The 9573-nt window shown below is 59.7% G+C and overlaps 2 non-coding genes across 2 annotated transcripts; both read right to left on the minus strand.

The window, feature by feature from the left end:
* Positions 1 to 359: 359 nt before the first annotated feature.
* On the minus strand, positions 360 to 512 carry LOC142794351 (5.8S ribosomal RNA). Its single transcript, XR_012892274.1, has one exon. It is a non-coding gene; the product is annotated as a 5.8S ribosomal RNA (ribosomal RNA).
* Positions 513 to 2231: 1719 nt separating this feature from the next.
* Positions 2232 to 4046, minus strand: LOC142794341 (small subunit ribosomal RNA). The gene has a single exon (XR_012892266.1). It is a non-coding gene; the product is annotated as a small subunit ribosomal RNA (ribosomal RNA).
* Between the last annotated feature and the right edge of the window lie 5527 nt (positions 4047 to 9573).

Below are 9573 nucleotides of genomic sequence, written 5' to 3' on the forward strand. Positions count from 1 at the left end.
TGGCCGGCTTTCGCTCCTCGTGTTTACCGTGCGTTAAAGTTGCGCGTCCGTGGCTCTCGCAGCTCTTGCGCGCCCGGTCGCAGAGAGGAGTACGCAACCTCGACCGCACTTTCCCTGCAGGCTTCCTTCCGACTCGAAGTCCTGCGGCGGTCTCAACGAGGTGCCACATCCTCAATGCAGTCGGTCGCCCCCGTTTCGGTTGGGCTCTGGCACGACGGTCGCCACCGTCTCGCCCTTGAGTGGCCGCTGTTGGCGCTCGCTGTGAGGTGTTCAGCGTGCTGTCCGTGTTGCCGACGCGGTCAAAACGAGTCGACGGCTCACGTTCCCTTGTGCGCCGAAGGCTCTCTTGATATGTGATCCGACCCTCAGACAGACGAAGCCAAGGGAAGACCCAAGGCCGCAATGTGCGTTCAAAGAATCAGTGCTCAGTGTGTCCTGCAATTCACACCAAGTCTCGCAGCTGGCTGCGTTCTTCATCGACCCGAGAACCGAGTGATCCACCGCTTAGAGTCGTGAAAAAGTGTTTGTTCAATTCCGTACAGTCAAAACCAAACGTTTCTGGCACTCGGCCAAACAGTGGCCAAGAAGGGCGCTTTTCAGCGCACGCTTGGACTCCAAAACTCTGCCGCGCCTTTTTCGGCTGCCGCAAATCGAGCAAACGGTGTGTTTCGGACGGCGTTTCGCTTCCGCTACTTGCGAGTGCTTTCGTGGTCCACCCCTCTATAAATACTCGGGAGGCGTCGAAGCCGGTTCTCCAAGCCGGACCCGTAGGTATCGTTGTGTGCTCGCTCTCATTGGCCCGCCTAACCAGAAAATGCCTGCGGTACACCCATTTGGATAAGAGTGCACGCAGATGCGGGCCTCGACGGCTACACATTTCCTCGGGCGGCCGCCTCCCGGCCTCCGTGGAGCGCGGGATGCACGGTCCCATCGACAAGCCTCTCCCGTTTTTACCGTGGCGTCGCGGTTCACCACGGCGGGCGGGTCGGTCTCCTCCGCATAAAAAGGGGGACCCCCGCTTTTTGTTCCACGAAATCGCACAAGCTTTTTTCGCATCCACGGTTTGCCACCGCACACCAAAATGCCGATCCGGCTGCCTACTTTAGCCAACAGGTGGAGCCAGGCGCGCCGTACTTGCGCGGCACTTCCCACGTCCACCGAAGTCGGTGCCAAGGACCACTTTCGGCGCCGGAGCCGCGTACGAGCCTACTCGAGGCGGAAGAACGAAGCCAGCAAGGGCCTGGCCGCAAGTGCGTTCAATTGTCGGGACGTCCAAGTCCCTCGTTCTTCCGTGCTTCCTCTTTCGGCAAGTCGTTGCGGCACCTTCCCAAAGCGCGCAGACCCGCTAATCGCGACGAGCGCGACGTGGCCGTGCCGCCTTTCCCTCGGCAGCAAGCAAAACGCCTGGCAACGTCGACGCTCCCCTAACCGCGATCTCGCACCGTGTTTCGTGTGGCGAATTCAAAAGCCGGCCGGCGCTGCTGCAACCATTACGGTCGGTACGCATACGCCGCGGAGGGCGGGACGGTCATCGGAGCGTGCGGTTCCTCCATCGAGTACTGCGCACCTCGGCCGTCGCATCGCCGTGCCATGACCGGCCGCGCGTCAACGCGAACCGGTGCCAGCGAGATCCCTCGCCTGCAAGAACCGACCGGCAGCCTCCGTCACCCGAGGACGCGGAGGCGCTTGCCGCGGACGGCGGGACGGTATGCACTGGTGCACAGCGGACCCGTCACATCGCCAGTTCCTTGACCGACCGCCGACGCTTGTGCCGTTCCTCTCGTACTTGGCAGTCGCCGCGCGATTGTCGGGTCTCGTTCTTGCACGCTCGAACGGTCGGGAGGGCACTCGGCTGGCGTTTCGGGAACGCGCAGCCTCGCCTTCTACCGACGTAACCACGACTCGCCGTTCGCGCTCCGCCGCTCCTGTTTACAGTACTAGGCGGTCCCGCAGCGGTCGGGTCGCGCATTTCGAGCGCTTCGAGCCACGGTGCAGTGGCGGGTCGAAAGCCGACCTATGAGTGCGTTGCGCCGTTTGTACCCGCGTCCGCCACCTGGCCGACCGTCCAAGGTCGCGGTGTTGGCGTCCGCTGGGCGCAACAATTTGTCACGGGGTGCCGCTCCACATTCAGGCAGCCCCGTGGGGAAAAGCCGACCCCGCGTCCAAACGGGGTCAGCGGCAGAAAGTGTCGGGCGCAGACGCAGCTGAGGCGCTCACCCTTCACAATCCGTTAATGATCCTTCCGCAGGTTCACCTACGGAAACCTTGTTACGACTTTTACTTCCTCTAAATGATCAAGTTTGGTCATCTTTCCAACAGACCGGCGCAACCGAAAGGCCGCGCCGGACATCGGTCCGAAGACCTCACTAAATCATTCAATCGGTAGTAGCGACGGGCGGTGTGTACAAAGGGCAGGGACGTAATCAACGCGAGCTTATGACTCGCGCTTACTGGGAATTCCTCGTTCAAGGGGAACAATTGCAAGCCCCTATCCCAATCACGAAAGAAGTTCCACGGGTTACCCAGTCTTTTCAGACAGGGATAAAGACACGCTGCTTCCTTCAGTGTAGCGCGCGTGCGGCCCCGGACATCTAAGGGCATCACAGACCTGTTATTGCTCTGTTTCGTGCGGCTAGGAGCCGCTTGTCCCTCTAAGAAGGTTGTAAGGTGCTGGGAACCCCGCACCTATTTAATAGGCTAGAGTCTCGTTCGTTATCGGAATTAACCAGACAAATCGCTCCACCAACTAAGAACGGCCATGCACCACCATCCACCGAATCAAGAAAGAGCTCTCAATCTGTCAATCCTCCCAGTGTCCGGGCCGGGTAAGTTTTCCCGTGTTGAGTCAAATTAAGCCGCAGGCTCCACTCCTGGTGGTGCCCTTCCGTCAATTCCTTTAAGTTTCAGCTTTGCAACCATACTTCCCCCGGAACCCAAATACTTTGGTTTCCCGGAAGCTGCCCGCCGAGTCATTTGAGTAACTCAGGCGGATCGCTGGTTGGCATCGTTTATGGTCAGAACTAGGGCGGTATCTGATCGCCTTCGAACCTCTGACTTTCGTTCTTGATCAATGAAAACATTCTTGGCAAATGCTTTCGCAGTAGTTCGTCTTGCGACGGTCCAAGAATTTCACCTCTAGCGCCGCAATACGAATGCCCCCGTCCGTCCCTCTTAATCATTACCTCGTATTCCAAAAACCAACAGAACAGAAACGAGGTCTTGTTCTATTATTCCATGCAAGTTTATTCAGGCGACTCGCCTGCGTTGAGCACTCTAATTTTTTCAAAGTAAAAGCACCGGCCATCTCGAGGCACACAATGAAGTGCACCAAGAAAGAACCGGCATGATGTTCAGTCCGAGCCGTCGCATCGGGTAGATGCACTACTCGTCTGGAACTGAGATCCAACTACGAGCTTTTTAACCGCAGCAGCTTTAGTATACGCTATTGGAGCTGGAATTACCGCGGCTGCTGGCACCAGACTTGCCCTCCAATTGATCCTCGTTAAAGGATTTAGAGTGTACTCATTTCAATTACGGGGCCTCAAAAGAGTCCCGTATTGTTATTTTTCGTCACTACCTCCCCGTGCCGGGAGTGGGTAATTTGCGCGCCTGCTGCCTTCCTTGGATGTGGTAGCCGTTTCTCAGGCTCCCTCTCCGGAATCGAACCCTGATTCTCCGTTACCCGTAACAACCATGGTAAGCAAGTAACCTACCATCGAAAGTTGATAAGGCAGACACTTGAAAGAAACGTCGCCGGCTCGTGGCCATGCGATCAGCACAAAGTTATCCAGAGTCACCACACAATACGGGCCGAAACCCGATCGATCTTGGTCTAATAAAAGCACCCGTTACCCAAAGGGCTCCAGGCTCACTGCATGTATTAGCTCTAGAATTGCCACAGTTATCCAAGTAGGAAGAAACGATCTAAGGAACCATAACTGATTTAATGAGCCATTCGCGGTTTCGCCTTATTTCGGCATGTACTTAGACATGCATGGCTTAATCTTTGAGACAAGCATATGATTACTGGCAGGATCAACCAGGTAATCGTTCGACTGCGCGTCCGTCCTCGCCCTCGGCGGGCCGGACGCAGTCTGTGTGCGGCGGAGGCCACCTTCAGGCGCCCCAACACGCTTATTTTGCACTCCGAGATGACGGCGTTCGAGCTCGCTACGGCACAACCTTCCCGAAAGACGAGTGGGAGCCGTGCGGCAAGAAGCACGTTCATGCTCGCTCTTTTTCGTTGCATCGACTCGGTCGCGCCGTGCGGGTTGCCCAAGCCCGCTGCACTGTCGGTGGACCGGCCGGAACTAGCAACGGAGCCGAGACTGCAAAGCCGCCAGACGACGGGTCACGCCCGCGTCTTCGGCGCTTTCGCATCTGAATCGCCCGAGGACGACACGGAACACACCTCGATATCGTGGTAAAACGGCACCGTCCGACAACCAGCCCCTAACGCATCAAGCGGATGAGGCTGCAGACGACTGCCGTGGATTCCCCTGGAGCAGACCCGAGGACACGCTTGACGAGGCCGAAGCCCGCCGCATATCAGACACCCGGTCGCTTTCGCGTACGCCGCTCACGAGAACCCCCACATAATAGCAGCGATAAGTACCCAGACCTCCTTGGGCCCTAATACGAGCGTACTCGAGAAAATTTCACCGCGGGTGTGCCCCGAAACGTGTGGCATGTTGAGCGTGCCACAAGTCTACGTCGCTCTCAAACCCGCCGAGGTCGTAGAATTTGCGACCCTACTCACGAAATTCCCACCGAGGATACGGCCGCAAACGTACCGCACCTTGGGTAGGCCACGAGTTTGTGCAACACTACGCTGACGGCACAGCACCGAGGTCGTGCGCGCACGCACGGGAAAATTCCGCCGCGGTTTCTGCCGAAAACGTGAGGCACCACGACTCTCCGCAAGTTCGCGTCGACTGCGAAAGACCGAAGTCGTGAACGACGTGTCCGCTACTCGCCGCCGACACGCTGGACACCAAACGTACAACGACTCGACGGCGTCGTAGAGGCCCACGACGCGGTTTTCCTTAACGACGTCTCGGCGTGGCACCGACAGGTTAGAACGGCCGACCAACGTTCCCTGTCCGCCGTTCGGCTCAGTCGAAGGGCTCGGCGACTTCGGCAACGCTGCGAAGCCGCACGGTGACGCACGCCATGTCCCCATTTTTTTTTTTCTTTCTGCGTCTGCCGGGGTGCCCCTATAATAGCAGCGATAAGCACCCAGACCGCCGTGGGTCGCTCGCCCCGGCTGACGTGGTTTTTCGTACTCCTGCGGCGGTCGCCGTCAAGCACGTCCAAATACGCTACTTTCGTGGGCGCATTCACGCTCTTTCGCTTCGCCGGAGTGCCAGCACTCACTCTGCCAAAAACGGCGAACATCCGAGCGGCGGTTCCCACTTTTGCGTCGGCGTCGCAAACCCCGCCCCGGCAGACGAGGTTTGCCGTACTCGTGCGACGGTGGCCGGCGGGCACGTCGAAAGACGCCGATATCGTGCGCGAATTGGCGCACCTTGGCTTCACCGGAGTGCCGCCACTGACTCCTCCAAAAACGGCGAAGATCCGAGCGGCGCTTCCCACTTTCGCATCGGCGTCCCGAACTCCGCCCCGGCTGACGCGGTTTACCGTACTCGTGCGACGGTCGCCGGCGAGCACGTGGAAAGACGCCGATATCGTGCCCGAATCGGCTCCGTTCGGCTTCGCCGGAGTGCCAGCACTGGCTCGGCGAAAGACGACGAACATCCGAGCGACGGTTCTCACTATTGCGTACGCGTCGCAAACCCCGCCCCGGCAGACGCACTTTGCCGTACTCGTGCGACGGTCGCCGGCGAGCACGTAGAAAGACGCCGATATCGTGCCGGAATCGGCCCCGTTTGGCTTCGCCGGAGTGCCAGCACTCACTCGGCCACAAACGGCGAACATCCGAGCGGCGGTTCCCACTTAGCCGTCGGCGTCCCGAACTCCGCCCCGGCAGACGCGGTTGCCGAGCTCGTGCGACTAGCGACCGCGAAGCCGTCTCGCGACGCCGCTTTCGTGCGCGGCTCCCACTGCGACCTGGGTCACCCGAGGTCGACGAGCAAAAAAGAATGTCGAAAAAAATTTTTTTTTTTTTTTGCGTCTGCCGGGGTGCCCCTATAATAGCAGCGATAAGCACCCAGACCGCCATGGGTCGCTCGCCCCGGCTGACGTGGTTTTTCGTTTTCCTGCGGTGGTCGTCGTCAAGCACGTCCAAACACGCCACTTTCGTGGGCGCATTCGCGCTCTTTCGCTTCGCCGGAGTGCCAGCACTCACTCTGCCAAAAACGGCGAACATCCGAGCGGCGGTTCCCACTTTTGCGTCGGCGTCGCAAACCCCGCCCCGGCAGACGAGGTTTGCCGTACTCGTGCGACGGTGGCCGGCGGGCACGTCGAAAGACGCCGATATCGTGCGCGAATTGGCGCACCTTGGCTTCACCGGAGTGCCGCCACTGACTCCTCCAAAAACGGCGAAGATCCGAGCGGCGCTTCCCACTTTCGCATCGGCGTCCCGAACTCCGCCCCGGCTGACGCGGTTTACCGTACTCGTGCGACGGTCGCCGGCGAGCACGTGGAAAGACGCCGATATCGTGCCCGAATCGGCTCCGTTCGGCTTCGCCGGATTGCCAGCACTGGCTCGGCGAAAGACGACGAACATCCGAGCGACGGTTCTCACTATTGCGTACGCGTCGCAAACCCCGCCCCGGCAGACGCACTTTGCCGTACTCGTGCGACGGTCGCCGGCGAGCACGTAGAAAGACGCCGATATCGTGCCGGAATCGGCCCCGTTTGGCTTCGCCGGAGTGCCAGCACTCACTCGGCCACAAACGGCGAACATCCGAGCGGCGGTTCCCACTTAGCCGTCGGCGTCCCGAACTCCGCCCCGGCAGACGCGGTTGCCGAGCTCGTGCGACTAGCGACCGCGAAGCCGTCTCGCGACGCCGCTTTCGTGCGCGGCTCCCACTGCGACCTGGGTCACCCGAGGTCGACGAGCAAAAAAGAATGTCGAAAAAAATTTTTTTTTTTTTTTTGCGTCTGCCGGGGTGCCCCTATAATAGCAGCGATAAGCACCCAGACCGCCATGGGTCGCTCGCCCCGGCTGACGTGGTTTTTCGTTTTCCTGCGGTGGTCGTCGTCAAGCACGTCCAAACACGCCACTTTCGTGGGCGCATTCGCGCTCTTTCGCTTCGCCGGAGTGCCAGCACTCACTCTGCCAAAAACGGCGAACATCCTAGTGGCGGTTCCCACTTTTGCGTCGGCGTCGCCAACCCCGCCCCGGCATACGCGGTTTGCCGTACTCGTGCGGCGGTGGCCGGCGGGCACGTCGAAAGACACCGATATCGTGCGCGAGTCGATGCTTCTTGGTCTCGCAGGAGGGCCGCCACTCACTCCTGCAAAAACGGCGAAGATCCGAGCGGCGCTTCCCACTTTTTCGTCGGCGTCGCAAACCTCGCCCCGGCAGACGCGCTTTGCCGTACTCGTGCGACGGTCGCCGGCGAGCACGTCGAAATACGCCGATATCGTGCCCGAATCGGCCCCGTTTCGCTTCGCCGGAGTGCCAGCACTCGCTCGGCCAAAGACGACGAACATCCGAGCGACGGTTCCCACTATTGCGTACGCGTCGCGAACCCCGCCCCGGCAGACGCGGTTTGCCGTACTCGTGCGGCGGTGGCCGGCGGGCACGTCGAAAGACGCCGATATCGTGCACGAATTGGCGCTCCTTGGCTTCACCGGAGTGCCAGCACTCACTCGGCCAAAAACGGCGAACATCCGAGCAGCGGTACCCACTTAGCCGTCGGCATCCCGAACTCCGCGCCGGCTGACGCGGTTGCCGAGCTCGTGCGACTAGCGACCGCGAACGCGTCTCGCGACGCCGCTTTCGTGCGCGGCTCCCATTGCGACCTGGGTTACCCGAGCTCGACCAGCAAAAAAGAAGGTCGAAAATTTTTTTTTTTTTCTGCGTCTGCCGGGGTGCCCCTATAATAGCAGCGATAAGCACCCAGACCGCCGTGTGTCGCTCGCCCCGGCTGACGTGGTTTTTCGTACTCCTGCAGCGGTCGCCGTCACGCACGTCCAAATACGCCACTTTCGTGGGCGCATTCGCGCTCTTTCGCGTCGCCGGAGTGCCAGCACTCACTCTGCCAAAAACGGCCAACATCCGAGCGGCGGTTCCCACTTTTGCGTCGGCGTCGTAAACCCCGCCCCGGCAGACGCGGTTTGCCCTACTCGTGCGACGGTCGCCGGCGAGCGCGTCGAAAGACGCCGATATCGTGCGCTAATTGGCGCTCCTTGGCTTCTCCGGAGTGCCGCCACTCACTCCTCCAAAAACGGCGAAGATCCGAGCGGCGTTCTCCACTTTCGCATCGGCGTCCCGAACTCCGCCCGGGCTGACGCGGTTTACCGTACTCGTGCGACGGTCGCCGGCGGGCACGTCGAAAGACGCCGATATCGTGCCGTAATCGGCCCCGTTTGGCTTCGCCCGAGTGCCAGCACTCACTCGGCCAAAAACGGCGAACATCCGAGCAGCGTTTCCCACTTTCGCATCGGCGTCCCGAAGCCCGCCCCGGCAGACGCGGTTTGCCCTACTCGAGCGACGGTCGCCGGCGATCACGTCGAAAGGCGCCGAATTCGTGCACGAATCGATGCTTCTTGGTCTCGCAGGAGGGCCGCCACTCACTCCTGCAAAAACGGCGAAGATCCGAGTTGCGCTTCCCACTTTTTCGTCGGCGTCCCGAACTACGCCCCGGCTGACGCGGTTTACCGTACTCGTGCGACGGTCGCCGGCGGGCACTTCAAAATACGCCGATTTCGTGGGCGCATTCACGCTGTTTCGCTTCCCCGGAGTGCCAACACTCACTCTGCCGAAAGCGGCGATCATCCGAGCGGCGGTTCCCACTTTTGCGTCGGCTTCGCAAACGGCGCCCCGGCAGACGCGCTCGTGCGACGTACTCGTGCGACGGTCGCCGGCGAGCACGTCGAAAGACGCCGATATCGTGCTCGAATCGACCCCGTTTCGCTTCGCCGGAGTGCTGCCAGTCACGGCGCAGAAAACGGCGAACAAGTGTTTTTTTTTTTTTTTTCCTAGAATTTGTGTTATAGAAGGCACATTTGATATCGGACGATAATTTTCAACTTTATCACGCGCACCGATTTTCGTGTAGAGGTTTGCAAGTTTATGGGAATTTCTCCACTTGGAATAATGCGATTTAGTAGTACTACGAGAACTTCATGGATGTACTCAAGGGTACGGGGCAAGTCAGTTACGTCAACACCTGCAGATTTTTTACACTTCAAACTGAAAATTGTTGGTTGTGAGTCCTCGTGTGATATTAAAGGCCGATTCGCTAACACATAGAACAAAGAAAGAAAGGAAGAAAAAACGCCCGCGCTCGCTCAAGAAACCTGGGTTCGCAACAAGTGGCAACAACAAGCAACCGAGCGAGTGCGCCAAAACCCGTGGCGGCCGAACAAACGCGAAGTCCCAACCGCGTCAGCCGGGGCGGCACGGGACAGGAAAAATCACTTCAGCCGGGGCGGCGGGGC

Source organism: Rhipicephalus microplus, unplaced genomic scaffold, assembly GCF_043290135.1.
Source record: "Rhipicephalus microplus isolate Deutch F79 unplaced genomic scaffold, USDA_Rmic scaffold_401, whole genome shotgun sequence".
Lineage (NCBI taxonomy): Eukaryota > Metazoa > Arthropoda > Arachnida > Ixodida > Ixodidae > Rhipicephalus > Rhipicephalus microplus.